The following is a 16,596-nucleotide window of genomic DNA, read 5'->3' as shown; positions in this document are numbered from 1 at the left end:
GGCTACGAAGCCCGCGATATGCAATATGGAGGCAGGCGTAAGGTTGTGCAACTGGAGGCCGTAGAACTCCAGGAGCCCCCGGAGAAACGGGTGAATTGGAAATCCGAGCCCTCTTACCAAATGAGGGACAAGGCATACCCACTCTCCCTTGGAGGGATTGGGAAGGCTCTCCGCTTGCTCTCCGCCATTATAGGTGGCGAGCCTAGCTCGAACCGGGACCATATATGCTGGGGGAAGAAATCCCTTCGCCCAAAGCATCACTAATTTGTCGTGCGGGACGGAACATTTCTCCCAATCTCCGGGCTTGGGGCTAGGGGAGCGAGAGGAGAAGCTGCGTCGATCGGCCATGTTGGAATGGATCTCTGTCGGATGCGCTCCGATGAAGGCTTGCCAAGGGAGGATGGTGTGATTTGGATCTGAATCCTCGTCACTTTAATAGGCAGCTCATTCGCATAGCCAGGGGGTAAAAGTAAAAACACCCTGACTCTTCAGATTCGCTTGACACGTGGAAAGTGGCCATTGTTGGGTGTGGAAGCCAAGGAGCGCAACATTCACAAGGAGCCGGACACTATTTAAATAGGTACACGGAATCTAGAGAGGAACCCGCCTTGCAATGCCGAAGACAATATGCGCGCCGGACTCATCGTCATTGAAGCCTGGTTCGGGGGCTACTGAGGGAGTCCTGGATTAGGGGGTGTTCGGATAGCCGGAATATAACGTCTGGCCGGACTCTCGGACTATGAAGATACAAGATTGAAGACTTCGTCCCGTGTCTGGATGGGACTTTCCTTGGCGTGGAAGGCAAGCTTGGCAATATGGATATGTAGATCTCCTCCCATTGTAACCGACTCTGTGTAACCCTAGCCCTCTCCGGTGTCTTTATAAACCGGAGGGTTTTTAGTCCATGGGACAAACAACAATCATACCATAGGCTAGCTTCTAGGGTTTAGCCTCTCTGATCTCATGGTAGATCTACTCTTGTACTACCCATATCATCAATATTAATCAAGCAGGACGTAGGGTTTACCTCCATCAGGAGGGCCCGAACCTGGGTAAAACATTGTGTCCCCTGCATCCTGTTACCATCCGGCCTAGACGCACAGTTCGGGACCCCCTACCCGAGATCCGCCGGTTTTGACACCGACAGCCACCCTAAGAGAATTGAGCAAGATTCTCAGAGAACTAATATTAATGCACCTAGTCCTTCTAAGAAGAAGAAAAAGAAAAATGATAGGACTTTGCATGCTTCTAGCGAACCTGTTGTTGACACACCTGAGAATCCCAATGATATTTCTATTTCTGATGCTGAAACACAATTCGGTAATGAACATGAACCTAGTGATAATGTTAATGATGATGTTCATGTTGATGCTCAACCTAGCAATGACAATGATGTAGAGATTGAACCTGTTGTTGATCTTGATAACCCACAATCAAAGAATCAACGTTATGATAATAGAGACTTTGTTGCTAGGAAGCACGGTAAAGAAATAGAACCATGGGTTCAGAAACCCATGCCTTTTCCTCCTAAACCATCCAATAAAAAGGATGATGAGGATTTTGAGCTCTTTGTTGAAATGATTAGACCTATCTTTTTGCGTATGCGTTTGACTGATATGCTTAAAATGAACCCTTATGCTAAGTACATGAAGGATATTGTTACTAATAAAAGAAAGATACCGGAAGCTGAAATTTCCACCATGCTTGCTAATTACATTTTTAAGGGTGGAATACCAAAGAAACTTGAAGATCCAGGAGTACCAACTATATCATGCTCCATTAAAAGAAACTATCTTAAAACTGCCTTATGTGATATTGGAGCCGGTGTTAGTGTTATGCCTCTCTCTTTATATCGTAGACTTGATTTGAATAAGTTGACACCTACTGAAATATCTTTGCAAATGGCCGATAAATCAACTGCTATACCTGTCGGTATTTGTGAGGATGTGTCTATTGTGGTTGCAAACGTTACTATTTTAACGGACTTTGTTATTCTTGATATTCCCGAAGATGATAGTATGTCCATTATTCTTGGAAGACCCTTCTTGAATACTGCAGGGGCTGTTATTGATTGCGACAAAGACAATGTCACTTTTCATGTTAATGGTAATGAGCATACGGTACACTTTCCGAGGAAACAACGTCTAGTCCATAGGATTAATTCTATTGGAAAATTTTCAACAATTACTATTGGAGGTTTTGAATTTCCTCTTCCTATTGTCAAGAAGACATATGATATTTTTATTGTTGGGGACATGCATATCCCCGTTGAGGTAACCTAGTGTTATTCGAAAATTCTCCGGTTTCATGTTATTCGAAATGAGTTTGTTAACAAGACCTGATCAACCTTGTTAGTGGATTCCTTTTGATGAGCATGAGATGGATGAATTTAGAAAACACAACTCTCTGTATCCTTGTCGGTGTCAAAACCGGCGGATCTCGGGTAGGGGGTCCCGAACTGTGCGTCTAAGGTGGATGGTAACAGGAGGCAGGGGACACGATGTTTTACCCAGGTTCGGGCCCTCTTGATGGAGGTAAAACCCTACGTCCTACTTGATTTATTCTTGATGATATGGGTGTTACAAGAGTTGATCTACCACAAGATTGGAGAGGCTAAACCCTAGAAGCTAGCCTATGGTATGATTGTATGTTGTCCTACGGACTAAAACCCTCCGGTTTATATAGACACCGGATGGGCTAGGGTTACACAAGGTCGGTTACAAAGGAGGAGATATACATATCCGTATTGCCTAGCTTGCCTTCCACGCCAAGTAGAGTCCCATCCGGACACGAAACGAAGTCTTCAATCTTGTATCTTCATAGTCCAACAGTCCGGCCAAAGGATATAGTCCGGCTGTCCGGAGACACCCTAATCCAGGACTCCCTCAGTAGCCCCGAACCAGGCTTCAATGACGATGAGTCCGGCGCGCAGTATTGTCTTCGGCATTGCAAGGCGGGTGCTTCTCCAATTTCCAAGTGTTTGTAAGAAGTGTCCGGCCCCATAAATGTTGATCCTCTTGGCTTATGTGCCCAATAAGGGCTATCTCTCATGCGTCGAATGAATACGAGGCGCCAGGGCATTTTTACATTTGCCCCCCTAGCCAGATAAATAAATTGTCTATTAAAGGGATAGGGATTCTTAGATCCGATCCACACCATCTTCCCCTCAGCGAGAATCCATCAGAGTGCGTTTCGGAAATATCCATTCCAGCATGGTCGACCTCCGCAGCTCCTCCTCCCGCCCCCGTAGCCCTAAGCTCGGTGATTGGGAGAGGTGTTCAGTCCCACACAGTCGATTTGTCGAAGTGCAGACCAAGGGATTTCTCCCTCCGGCGTATATGGTGCCCGTTCGAGCCGGGCTTGCCACCTACAATGGCGGGGAGCAAGCGGAGAGCTTTCCCTGTCCCTCCATGGGGGAACGTGTCTGCCTTGTTCCTTACTTACTAAGGGGACTCGGATTTCCAATTCATCCGTTCTGCCACGGGCTACTGGAGTTCTACGGCCTCCAATTACACAATTTCACCCCTGCCTCCATTCTACATATCACCGGCTATGTTGCTCTCTACAAGTTGTTCCTGGGCTACGAGGCTCACTTCGAACTGTGGAAAAGGCTATTTTGCCTCGTCCCTCGCACATAGAGGGAATCACTTTATCAAGTGGGCGGAGCCGAAATATGGCGCATCGCCGATACCAGATACATGTCCGGTACCAAGAAGAAGCCGTCCGAAGACTGGCCTTCAGAATGGTTTTATATGGAGGACGTTCCCCTTTCGGACCCTGTTCGGCGGGGTCTTCCTGAGTTCAACAATGCTCCTCTGAAGAAGCGCCGAAGTTGGCACCCACGGAGCCCCTAGGTGGAAGACAACAGAGAAGTCCTCTATCTGACGAACCGGATCAAAGCACTGGCTCAATCAGGATTGACAATAACCGAAGTTATGTCGATTTTCATAATGCGGGGAGTGCAACCACTTCAATACCGTGGGCACCCTTTGTGGTGTTTCAACGGGGCAGATGACGCCACCCGCTATGGGCGTAAGGGTCCGGGCGATGCTGCCGCTTTAGCAAAAATTCTGTCTGAATTGTTCAAGGGAGAGGAGGAGGAGTTCACCCGCATCAAGCCACGGGATGGATTCTCCATGTACAATCCTCCAAGCTGGGTAAGCTATATCCCCTTACTTCCATTTTCCCGCATTCTTTGTCGTAAGTATTCACCTTGCCAGTATGTGGCAGGAACTGCGAAAATCCATAAAGGAGGTCAGCAGCCTCTCTCCAGAACCGGAGGACCCAGACCGGGCCCTCGACTCCGGACATGAAGAAGATCCGGTTATCTCCGTGGAGCTGATAGACCGGTAGTTCTATCAGTTAAGCTACAACGGTGCCATGGTGGCCATTACGGCCGACTATCCCGGACTGCTCCCTACATCGCACGTAAGAAAAACCAAAAAATCCCAACTCCAAAAACTAGGATCCCCTTTTAGACACTTCACCCACCATATACACATGGCATTTTTTACGGGGAAGGCATTCAGGACGCCCTGCCGAACCCGCAGCAACTCGCCAACAAGAGGCGTCAAGGCCGGGTAGGCCAAAAAGGAAGGCAGTCAGGATGGAGACGCCGGCGCAAAGGTATGAAAACCCCGCTCCGTGGTTGTCGTCTTTCTCAAAATGTAATGACACCCGCGTTTCTTTAATAGAAAAAACGCTCGCCGGAATATGTCCAGCGATGTTGCTGATCACGCCTCCACCAGTCGGGCGCCAGGACCGGACATAGAGGCGGAAGCTGATATGGGGCAGGCGCCGGATAATCCCCCTACAGAGGATGCGGATAGATTATCCACAACTAACTCGGAAGTGGAAAGCGCCATGAATCATAGGCGCCGTCGGGCCGTACTCCGTGACGCTTGTTTCTCACCAGAGGCATTTGATGCCTTTAATTCCAGAGAGGCGTACCTCCGTGCTGCTCAGGATGGTCTAGCTAGAGCCACGGATCAGTATGTAAAGGATGTACGGCTAAGTAAATCTGGCGATTTATATGTATCAGTAGCCCTTGAGACTTGAAACGGTTAGCATAACTGATTTAAGAATCATCTTTTAATGTGCAGGTTCTTACAGAGAAGAATACTAGGCTGTCCCAGGAGCTGGAGGAATGCAAGACCCAACTGCAGGCCACTGTTGCCGCATTGCAGGAACAGAAAAAGCCTCCCGCTGGTAACATTTACTTTAAAGAATGATGGTTACCATATAGTGTGCGGCGTGGCTGCAGATCTAACAATAGATTTTGTAGATGAATCCGGAGAAAATCCGGGGGACCAGCATGTCGTGTGACAGATAGAGGCTGGCAAACGCGTGCTGACTGAGGTTAGGCGGGAGAAAAACAATCTCCAAGACGCCAATGTCAAGCTGAGCGTGGAACTAAAAGACGTTCGAGCCCAGCTTGCAGACTCCGAGAAGGAGAAAAAGCGGCTTCGGCGCGGCATTTTCAGTAAGTGCTTGAACGAATCCTTTTGAAGGAGTTCGGCGAAGAAGCCGACTAACAGCGTTATGTCTGTAGGTATGCTAACGGGTCGTCCTGCGGAGGAAATGCCCGGGTCTGCAGGTGATCTTCTATCTGAGCTCTCGCATCTGCACGAACAAGTTTGGCAGGTGATGCAAGGTGTTGCCCAGGCCTTGTGGCCATCTGCCTCCCTGCGAGAAGGTGTTGCAGAGCTTGCGGAGAAGCTCAAGGGAGCACGGCGGCGCTTCCGATTATGGAAGATATCGGCATGCCGACAAGGTGCCCGAGAAGCCTGGGCCATGGTGAAGACGCGGTACACCAAGGCTGACCCAAATCACATGGCCGAGGTCGGACCTGTGGGGCCCGACGGAAAAGAGATCCCCGTTAGCTTAGTTTATGGGCAAGTAGAATTAGCCGCAAAGTATTCCCAAGAGGATTGTAGGCTAGACCGCCTGTTGGATGGTATAGAGGAGGAATTTAGTCAGTTTGCATGACTATGTAATTAAAGTGACATGTATAATGCCTTCTAGCCGGATTATAGATCATTTTTCATGGCGGACCTTTTCGCTTCAACCTCGGGACCCGATAGTCCGGAGTGTATCCGAATACCCGCTCAGTTATATAAGAACCGGGGTATGCGTGGAGACTAGGCGTAGGGGTCATTGGTGCTTGAACAGACAAGTGCCAAACTAGTTATGTTATATTACATGGGTAGTAAGAAACATCTTCCAGGGAGAATAGTTCCATTAAGGGTTCCTTTCCCTCGGCAAGCATGCCCTAAAGTGCATGTCCGGACTGCGATAGGAAACGCAGGAAAAAACATCTGGGGGCAGATATGGAAAATAAATAAAAATCATCTTTTGTTCGCCGACCGAATATTCCCTTAAGAATGCTAGCTTTCGGCTTCACCCAGTCTGAGGTACACATCCGGCTGACCCGGCAGTAACAATCGCAGAGGTGCTCCCCTTATGCCCTAGCCGAATTAACGGGAACGTAGGGCATAAATACAAGAGCCAGGCAACCTAGCTTGGCCAAAACTTAAGTCATATCGATGCATATAATGGCGAAAAAAGGTACATGTGGAAGCATAACACATGTGCAGGGCACGAGGCCCAAATAAATAATCAGGCTTCTGTGAAAGAAGCCCCCAGGTATGATGAGTGCGGCTAGCGCAGCTGTAATGTGCAAACGAGGCGCAAGTTGGCCTTTGAAGGCCTGGAGAAAGAATAAAAGAAATAAAGAAAAAAAAGATAGATGATGTATAAAAAATGGACAGAGGAAGGGGACGAACACAAGGTCCGGTGCTAGGCGTAGAATCTTCGGAACCTGGCTATGTTCCATCGGTTCGGCTCGAGTCGATTAGTCGATGCATCCCGCATTCGGTACGCTCCACCGGTCAGAACTTGGTCAATAATGAAGGGACCTTCCCATTTGGGCTCGAGCTCGTTCTTTTTCTTATCCGGCAGACATAGAACTAGTTCGCCAACGTTATAAGTTTTGGCTCGTACTTCTCTGCTTTGGTATCTGCGAGCCTGTTGCTGATAAAATGCGGAACGGGCTTTTGCCACATCGCGCTCCTCCTCCAAGGTGTCCAGACTGTCCTGCCGATCAAGCTCGGCTTCTCTTTCTTCGTACATGCGCACTTGAGGTGAGTCATGAATTATGTCACAGGGTAAGACTGCTTCTGCGCCGTACACCATAAAGAAGGGTGTATATCCGGTACTACGGTTCGACGTGGTCCGTAGCTCCCAGAGTACGGAGTCGAGCTCCTCTACCCAGTGCGTGTTAGACTCCGTTAAGGACCGCACTAGCCTGGGTTTAATGTCGCTCATTATAAGACCGTTCGCGCGCTCCACTTGGCTGTTGGTTTGTGGGTGATAGACTGAGGCATAATCGAGCTTGATGCCCATTTTGCTGCACCAGAGTTTTACCTCATTGGCCGTGAAGTTCGTGCCGTTATCAGTGATGATGCTGTGGGGGACGCCATAACGGTGTACGACCCCGGATATGAAGTCTATCACCGGTCTGGATTCGGCTGTTTTAACAGGTTTGGCCTCTATCCATTTGGTGAATTTATCCACCATGACCAGTAAGTATTTTTTCTTGTGGGTTCCCCCTTTAAGGGGTCCAACCATGTCAAGCCCCCAGACCGCAAAGGGCCATGTAATGGGGATTGTTTGGAGGGCGGTGGGTGGCGTGTGGCTTTGATTTGCAAAGAGCTGGCAACCGGCGCAACGTTGGACCAAGTCCTGTGCATATGCCTGGGCCGTTGGCCAATAGAATCTTGTACGGAAGGCCTTGCTTACAAGTTCCCCGGGCTACGGCGTGGTGACCGCCGAGTCCGACGTGAATTTCCGCCAAAAGGTTCCGCCCTTCCTCTTCGGAGATGCACCTTTGAAGGACTCCGGTAGTGCTTTTTTTGTACAATTCTCCCTTGTGGACCCTGTAGGCCTTAGATCGCCGCACTATGCAGCGTGCCTCATTTTGGTCCTCCGGAAGTTCCTGTCTAGTTAGGTAGGCCAGGAATGGTTCTGTCCACGGGGCAATTATGGCCATTATTACATGGGCTGAAGGTGTTATTTCGGTGGCGGAGTCTCCGATTGTGTCAGGGTGTTCTGTATCGGGTATTTTGGTTGGGTCCGGGCTATTGTTACCAGTGTCCCCTTCCCATACTACGGATGGCTTGAACAGCCTCTCCAAAAATATGTTGGGGGGGGGGACCGCGTCGCGTTTGGCGCCGATGCGGGCGAGGATATCCGCCGCCTGATTGTTTTCCCGAGCCACATGGTGAAATTCGAGCCCCTCGAACCGAGCTGACATTTTTAGAATGGCATTTCGATAGGCTACCATTTTCGGATCCTTGGCATCAAAGTCTCCATTTATTTGGGATATTGCGAGGTTTGAATCCCCACGCGCCTCCAGGCGTTGAATGCCCATGGAGACTGCCATCCGAAGACCATGCAACAGAGCTTCATATTCGGCTGCATTGTTGGAGTCTGTGTACAGTATTTGTAGTACATACTGAATGGTATCTCTGGTTGGGGACATCAGGACGACGCCAGCCCCTAGACCGGCCAACATTTTAGAACCGTTGAAGTGCATGATCCAATTGGAGTATGCGCCATACTCTTTAGGGAGTTCGGCCTGCGTCCATTCGGCGACGAAGTCGGCCAATACTTGTGACTTAATGGCTCGTCAAGGTTTGTATGTTATGTCGAACGGGAGGAGCTCGATGGCCCATTTGGTGATCCGGCCCGTAGCGTCGCGGTTGTTTATAATATCATTAAGTGGCACTTCCGAGGCTACTGTAATCGAACACTCTTGAAAGTAGTGTCGCAGCTTCCGTGATGCCACAAATACCGCATAGGCTATCTTTTGATAATGTGGGTACCGTGATTTGCAAGGAGTGAGGACTGTGGATACATACTATACTGGCTTTTGAAGAGGGAATTTGTGTCCGTCTGCTTCTCGTTCGACAACGAGCACTGCGCTGACAACTTGATGAGTTGCCGCAATGTACAACAACATTGGTTCGCCGATGTTTGGCGCGGCCAGGATTGGGTTGGTTGCCAAAATGGCCTTTATTTCTTCCAGTCCAGCTGTGGCCGCGTCCGTCCACTCGAAGTGTTCAGTGCGCCGAAGGAGGCGATAAAGGGGTAAAGCCTTTTCTCCTAAGCGGGAGATAAAGCGGCTTAGAGCCGCCACACATCCAGTTAACTTATGGATTTGTTTGAGGTCTGTTGGGGTAGCCAACTGTGACAAGGCTCGGATTTTGGCCGGATTAGCTTCAATACCTCTACTGGAGACAATGAAACCCAGGAGCTTTCCGGCTGGTACGCCGAAAACGCATTTTTTCGGATTGAGCTTGATGTCGTATGTTCGGAGGTTGTCGAATGTGAGCCTCAAGTCGTCTATCAAAGAGTCGACGTGTTTGGTTTTGATGACCACATCGTCTACGTATGCCTCTACTGTTTTTCCGATTTGTTTCTCCAGACATGTCTGAATCATGCGCTGATATGTTGTGCCGGCGTTTTTGAGCCCAAAAGGCATTGTATTAAAACAGAAGGGACCGTATGCTGTGATGAATGCCGTTGCGGCTTGGTCGGACTCCGCCATCTTGATTTTGTGGTAACCGGAGTATGCGTCGAGGAAACACAATGACTCGTGTCCTGCGGTAGCATCAATAATTTGATCGATGCGGGGGGAGGGGGAAGGGGTCCTTTGGGCAAGCTTTATTAAGGTCCTTGAAATCGACACAAAGGCGCCAGGATTTATCCTTCTTTGGTACCATCACCAGGTTTGCTAGCCAGTCCGGGTGTTTTATTTCTCTGATAAATCCGGCCTCCAATAACTTGGCTAGTTCCTCTCCCATGGCATGTCTCTTAGGTTTGGAGAAACGCCGAAGAGCTACCGGCTTGAATCCCTTTAGGATACTGAGGCTATGCTCGGCTAGCCTGCGTGGGATTCCTGGCATGTCTGAGGGATGCCAGGCGAATATGTCCCAATTCTCGCGCAGGATCTCTCGTAGTGCGGCGTCCACGGCAGGGTTTAACTGTGCCCTGATGGAGGCTGTTTTTGCAGGGTCCGTTGGGTGCACTTGGAATTTGACTATTTCATCCGCTGGTTTAAAAGAGGTGGACTTGGATCTCTTGTCGAGTATCACATCGTCCCTGTCCACTATGGAGCGTAGCGTGGTTAATTCCTCGGCCGAGAGGGCTTCGGATAATGCCTTGAGGGCCAGTGCGGCTGCTTTGTTTTCGGCACGGAGTGCTGTGTCCGGATCACTGGCAAGAGTGATGATTCCGTTGGGCCCAGGCATTTTGAGCTTCATGTACCCATAATGGGGTACGGCTTGGAAGATTGTGAACGCCTCCTGTCGGGGATATACCCTGCGGTATGACCCGACTGGAGTTGTAAACCGGCTGGGACTTGGTAAACCGACGGATGGTAAACCGGCGAAGAGTTAAGACAGAGAGTCAAGATAGATGGCTAAGACAGACGGTAAACCGGCTGGTGTTAAACCGGCAGACAATGTTATACCGGCAGACGTTAAGAAAGTCAAAATAGTTTAAGTTAAAGTCCGAGTTGGACTCCACATGTAACCCGCCCCTTCAACATATATAAGGAGGGCAGGGCTCCTCAAAGGGGGACAAGCAAGAAACAATCTCTAGGGCTAGACACAACTAGAGGAGAGCCGGTTTACGGCGACTCCCTTGTGATGATAATGAGATCTAACCTCAAACAGCATATAGGGTTGTTACCAGACGATGTTTCTCGGGGCCCGAAGCTGTCTAAACCCTTGTCTTGTGTTGTGTCTCTCGATTTCGCTCAACCCCTCTCAAGTTACCACATAGATGCGTTGGCCTCGCGACTAAGTCCTCACACTAAGGACATTTGACGTGTTAATTCCACGACAAATAGCGCCCACTGTGGGGCCTGCGCACGGTGGTGTTGAGTTCTTGAAGGGATCTCTCTCAGGGATCGAGGAGTTTACAATTCTTCGGATAAGAAAGACTTAGCCTTGTGGTTACTGGTTTAGATTTTACAATCCAGAAGATTCAAGTCAAAAAAGAGAAATTAGGGTTACGGTGTGGTCTGCCGCCGCTGCCAAATCCAAGTTGTCAATTGTGAGTTGCCTCCACGTTAGATCAAAGGAAGAGATATGCTCACATCCATCAAACCGTAGTTGTTTGCTTCAAATCCCGAGATCAATAGCCGATTTGTTTGCTCTAGCAAACCTGGTCATCATGATGGACTAGCTGAAAGGTGTTCTGTTTGCACCAGCTTCAAGATGCGAGTTGATGTGAATAAAAAAAGAAGAAGACCATGTTCAGACTAGCCAACTGCACCATGAGAAGAAAGATCATGAGGGCGGTTTAAGATTTTTTTTGCTGAAAATCTAACGACGACCCGGAAGAAGATGCTAGCTGCATGTCTCTGGCCTCAGGTTAATTTGATGCGCCAGGTCGCCTTGACCGCCGCTGCCGAGTCGCCTGTCTTCACCATCACGAGGGAGACCCGGATTCGAGGCTTAATTTTTTTTTTCCTCTAAGAATACGACAAGTGCCACGAGGGAGACCTGGATTTGGATTCGTCAAGAAAGGTCACGGCCCCAACTCCGCCTCGCCACTGCTGCGGTGTGAGCGCCAAACTGCCCCTGTATAATCCCGCTTTCTACAGTAGGCCGATTAAAGTGGGCCTTGCCTCAACCAAATCGCTGCAGCAGCATCATCGTCGTCGGGGTTCGCCTAAAACCTTGAGTTGTTGCCTCCGAATTGACTTCAAGCCGCCAACGTCGATGCTAGCAAGTTCTGTTGACCGCAGCAGACACATCAAGGCAATTCACGTGGATACAATTGCTAAAGAAACCGCACAGTCAAAATACGACCTGGAACTAGAGCCAGCGACGACCCGGACTTCGTCGCCGATTCGCGCCTCAGATTCGCCGACCTTCTCCGTCGCCGCGGTCGCCATAGACCGCCGTCCGCCTCAACGGCTGCATCCGCGGCCTCCTATGTTACATGGTACGGGGATAAGAGTACAGAGATACGGATACGGCGATACGGGAAACGGCATTCTCTGGAAATAGGCATACGGGGATACGGCGAGTATATGTATGAATGCATAAAAAAAGCAACAAAGCACAAATTTTTAGAGGATGAGAAAATTGATGTTTATGAAGTAACCTGATCTTTTTCATTCAGGGTGATCTGAATAACTCCCTGGGAAATCGCCATCACAAACCTACACGTCATTCCCTAACATTGGAAAAATAGATAAATAGATGCACTTCGTTCTCCCCTAAATCCTAATCCATACCATGCTTAAGAACAGAAAACTTGAAGCAATGGATTGAAGCTTAGTAGCTTACTTGCGTACAGACTAAGGATGGGGAAGACTTGCCGACTTGGAGTTGGAGGACGGAGGCAGGCAGCGAGCTGCGAGGTGCCGCCGGCGCCGGCGGCGGAAGGGAGTCTGGAGATGCGGCTCGAACCCTCACGATTTGGCAACTGCAGGTGACGGCAGGATGGACTCCAGCGATTAGGTTTATTTACCCATCGCGAGTAGGCCTTTTTTGATGGGCTGGAGATCGAGTGGTAACAGGCCTAACGTATCCGTGGTGTATCCCCGCGTGTCCCAGTCGTATCCCTATTTTTTTCTCTTTATTTTAATTCGCAAAAACGTGATACGTAGGGATACGGGTATCCCACGCGTATCCGGACGTATCCCCGTCCTAGTGCAGTATCCTGCACCGATACGGCACTTATGTGACGTATCCCTGCAACACAGGCTATGGCAGTGCTGAGCCGGCCCTGCCGCGTGATTAAGCCGCCGGGTGGAGCGCTGTGTTGCCAACCTCGGCTTCTGCTGCGTTTCGCGACTCCAAGTCGCCCCGGTGCGGCAAAATCACCACGAGCCGACCCTGTTTACTTACACGGCCGCGCTCCTTTTTTTCCTTTGAGTTGCTTGAGTGGTAATCTCTGAATGTGGTTATCTCTAAATATGGCCTGCTTGCGTGTTGACTGACCAACGGGGCTGGAAGAGAATTACTGAGAAAATCTATTGGTTGGACTGGTTCTAAGGTAACACTTGATACTATCCAGAAGGCATCGCTTGGACAAATTACTATCGATACTAGCCCGATGTCAGTACAACTATTACATCCACCCGGAATAAATCTATGGGCATGGACACCAGCGGGGAACAAAAGACTATTTGCTCAGTCTACGTTCGTCCCACAAAAATACCAGGTGCTTTCTGCCTTATCTATATTTTAGTATATATTCATTTTAAAAGTAATTACTTTGGGTTGGAGGTATTTCTCTCGCAGAACCACTATTCATTACAAAGGTGTTGCAAAGGGGCATGTGTCATACATTATGTTTGCACTAGCGCTTATCCATGTCGTGCTGCTCGATGAATATGTGTGCAAGTCGCCGCTCCTGCTACATCAACATGACGTGGTTGATTCGCCCATCTGCGCTTGCGATTGACTCGCCCGTCCTCGCTGACTCATACTGCCACGGCCGGCTCACCCATGATTGATGTTAGCTTCACCATGGTGATCATCAACTCTGTTGGGAAACGTAGTAATTTCAAAAAAATTCCTACGCACACGCAAAATCATGGTGATGCATAGCAACGAGAGGAGAGAGTGTTGTCTACGTACCCTCGTAGACCGAAGCGGAAGCGTTGACGCAACGTAGAGGAAGTAGTCGTACGTCTTCCCGGTCCAACCGATCCAAGCACCGTTACTCCGGCACCTCCGAGTTCTTGGCACACGTTCAGCTCGATGACGCTCCCCGGGCTCCGATTCAGCAAAGCTTCGGGGAGGAGTTCCGTCAGCATGATGGCGTGGTGACGATCTTGATGTTCAACCGTCGCAGGGCTTCGCCTAAGCACTGCTACAATATGACCGAGGTGGAATATGGTGGAGGGGGGCACCGCACACGGCTAAGGAACGATCACGAAGATCAACTTGTGTATCTATGGGGTGCCCCCTGCCCCCGTATATAAAGGAGTGGAGGAGGGGAGGGCCGGCCCTCTCTATGGCGCGCCCTAGGGGAGTCCTACTCCCACCGGGAGTAGGATTTCCCTTTTCCTAGTCCAACTAGGAGTCCTTCCATGTAGTAGGAGTAGGAGACAAGGAAGGGGAAGGGAGAAGGGAAGGAAGGAGGGGGCGCAGCCCCTCCCCCTAGTCCAATTCCGACTAGGCCTTGGGGGGGGAGGCGCGCGGCCTGCCCTAGGCAGCCCCTCTCTCTTTCCCGTATGGCCCAATAAGGCCCAATACTTCTCCTCCCGTATTCCCGTAACTCCCCGGTACTGCGAAAAATACCCGAACCACTTGGAACCTTTCCGATGTCCGAATATAGTCGTCCAATATATCGATCTTTACGTCTCGACCATTTCGAGACTCCTCGTCATGTCCCCGATCTCATCCGGGACTCCGAATTCCTTCGATACATCAAAACTCATAAACTCATAATATAACTGTCATCGAAACCTTAAGCGTGCAGACCCTACGGGTTCGAGAACAATGTAGACATGACCGAGGCACGTCTCCGGTCAATAACCAATAGCAGAACCTGGATGCTCAAATTGGCTCTCATATATTCTACGAAGATCTTTATCGGTCAGACCGCATAACAATATACGTTGTTCCCTTTGTCATCGGTATGTTACTTGCCCGAGATTTGATCGTCGGTATCTCAATACCTAGTTCAATCTCGTTACCGGCAAGTCTCTTTACTCGTTCCGTAATACATCATCTCGCAACTAACTCATTAGTTTCAATGCTTGCAAGGCTTATGTGATGTGCATTACCGAGAGGGCCCAGAGATACCTCTCCGACAAACGGAGTGACAAATCCTAATCTCGAAATACGCCAACCCAACATGTACCTTTGGAGACACCTGTAGAGCTCCTTTATAATCACCCAGTTATGTTGTGACATTTGGTAGCACACAAAGTGTTCCTCCGGCAAACCGGAGTTGCATAATCTCATAGTCATAGGAACGTGTATAAGTCATGAAGAAAGCAATAGCAACATACTAAACGATCGGGTGCTAAGCTAATGGAATGAGTCATGTCAATCAGATCATTCACCTAATGATGTGATCCCGTTAATCAAATAATAACTCTTTGTCCATGGTTAGGAAACATAACCATCTTTGATTAACGAGCTAGTCAAGTAGAGGCATACTAGTGACACTCTGTTTGTCTATGTATTTACACATGTATTATGTTTCCGGTTAATACAATTCTAGCATGAATAATAAACATTTATCATGAAATAAGGAAATAAATAATAACTTTATTATTACCTCTAGGGCATATTTCCTTCAGTCTCCCACTTGCACTAGAGTCAATAATCTAGATCACATCGCCATGTGATTTAACATCAATAGTTCACATCACCATGTGATTAACACCCATACTTCACATCGTTATGTGACCAATACTCAAAGGGTTTACTAGAGTCAGTAATCTAGTTCACATCGTTTATGTGATTAACACCCAAAGAGTACTAAGGTGTGATCATGTTTTGCTTGTGAGATAATCTTAGTCAACGGGTCTGTCACATTCAGATCCGTAAGTATTTTGCAAATTCTATGTCTACAATGCTCTGCACGGAGCTACTCTAGCTAATTGCTCCCACTTTCAATATGTATCTAGATCGAGACTTAGAGTCATCCAGATTTGTGTCAAAACTTGCATCGGCGTAACTTTTTACGACGAACCTTTTGCCACCTCCATAATTGAGAAATATTTCCTTATTCCACTAAGGATAATTTTGACCGCTGTCCAGTGATCTACTCTTAGATCACTATTGTACTCCCTTGTTTATCACAGTGTAGGGTATACAATAGATCTGGTACACAGCATGGCATACTTTATAGAACCTATGCCTGAGGCATAGGGAATGACTTTCATTCTCTTTCTATCTTCTGCCGTGGTCGGGCTTTGAGTCTTACTCAATTTCACACCTTGTAACACAGGCAAGAAACTTTTTCTTTGACTGTTTGAATTTGAATTACTTCAAAATCTTGTCAAGGTATGTACTCATTGAAAAAACTTATCAAGCGTCTTGATCTATCTCTATAGATCTTGATACTCAATATGTAAGCAGCTTCACCGAGGTCTTTCTTTCAAAAACTCCTTTCAAACACTCCTTTATGCTTTGCAGAATAATTCTACATTATTTCCGATCAACAATATGTCATTCACATATACTTATCAGAAATGTTGTAGTGCTCCCACTCACTTTCTTGTAAATACAGGCTTCACCGCAAGTCTGTATAAAACTATATGCTTTGATCAACTTATCAAAGCATATATTCCAACTCCGAGATGCTTGCACCAGTCCATAAATGGATCGCTGGAGCTTGCATATTTTGTTAGCACCTTTAGGATTGACAAAACCATCTTGTTGCATCATATACAACTCTTCTTTAATAAATCCATTAGGGAATGCAGTTTTGTTTATCCATTTGCCAGATTTCATAAAATGCGGCAATTGCTAACATGATTCGGACAGACTTAAGCATAGATACGAGTGAGAAACTCTCATCGTAGTCAACACCTTGAACTTGTCGAAAACC

The 16,596-nt window shown here is 48.2% G+C and overlaps 1 long non-coding RNA gene across 1 annotated transcript; it reads right to left on the bottom strand.

Moving 5' to 3' along the window:
• Positions 1-10,755: 10,755 nt before the first annotated feature.
• On the bottom strand, positions 10,756-12,611 carry LOC123107297 (uncharacterized). Its single transcript, XR_006451638.1, has 3 exons — positions 12,366-12,611; positions 12,181-12,252; positions 10,756-12,006 (listed from the first exon to the last, which is right to left on the bottom strand). It is a non-coding gene; the product is annotated as an uncharacterized lncRNA (long non-coding RNA).
• Positions 12,612-16,596: the final 3,985 nt, after the last annotated feature.

This window comes from Triticum aestivum, chromosome 5A, assembly GCF_018294505.1.
Source record: "Triticum aestivum cultivar Chinese Spring chromosome 5A, IWGSC CS RefSeq v2.1, whole genome shotgun sequence".
NCBI classification, from domain to species: domain Eukaryota; kingdom Viridiplantae; phylum Streptophyta; class Magnoliopsida; order Poales; family Poaceae; genus Triticum; species Triticum aestivum.
This window is presented reverse-complemented; position numbering and strand designations above follow the sequence as displayed.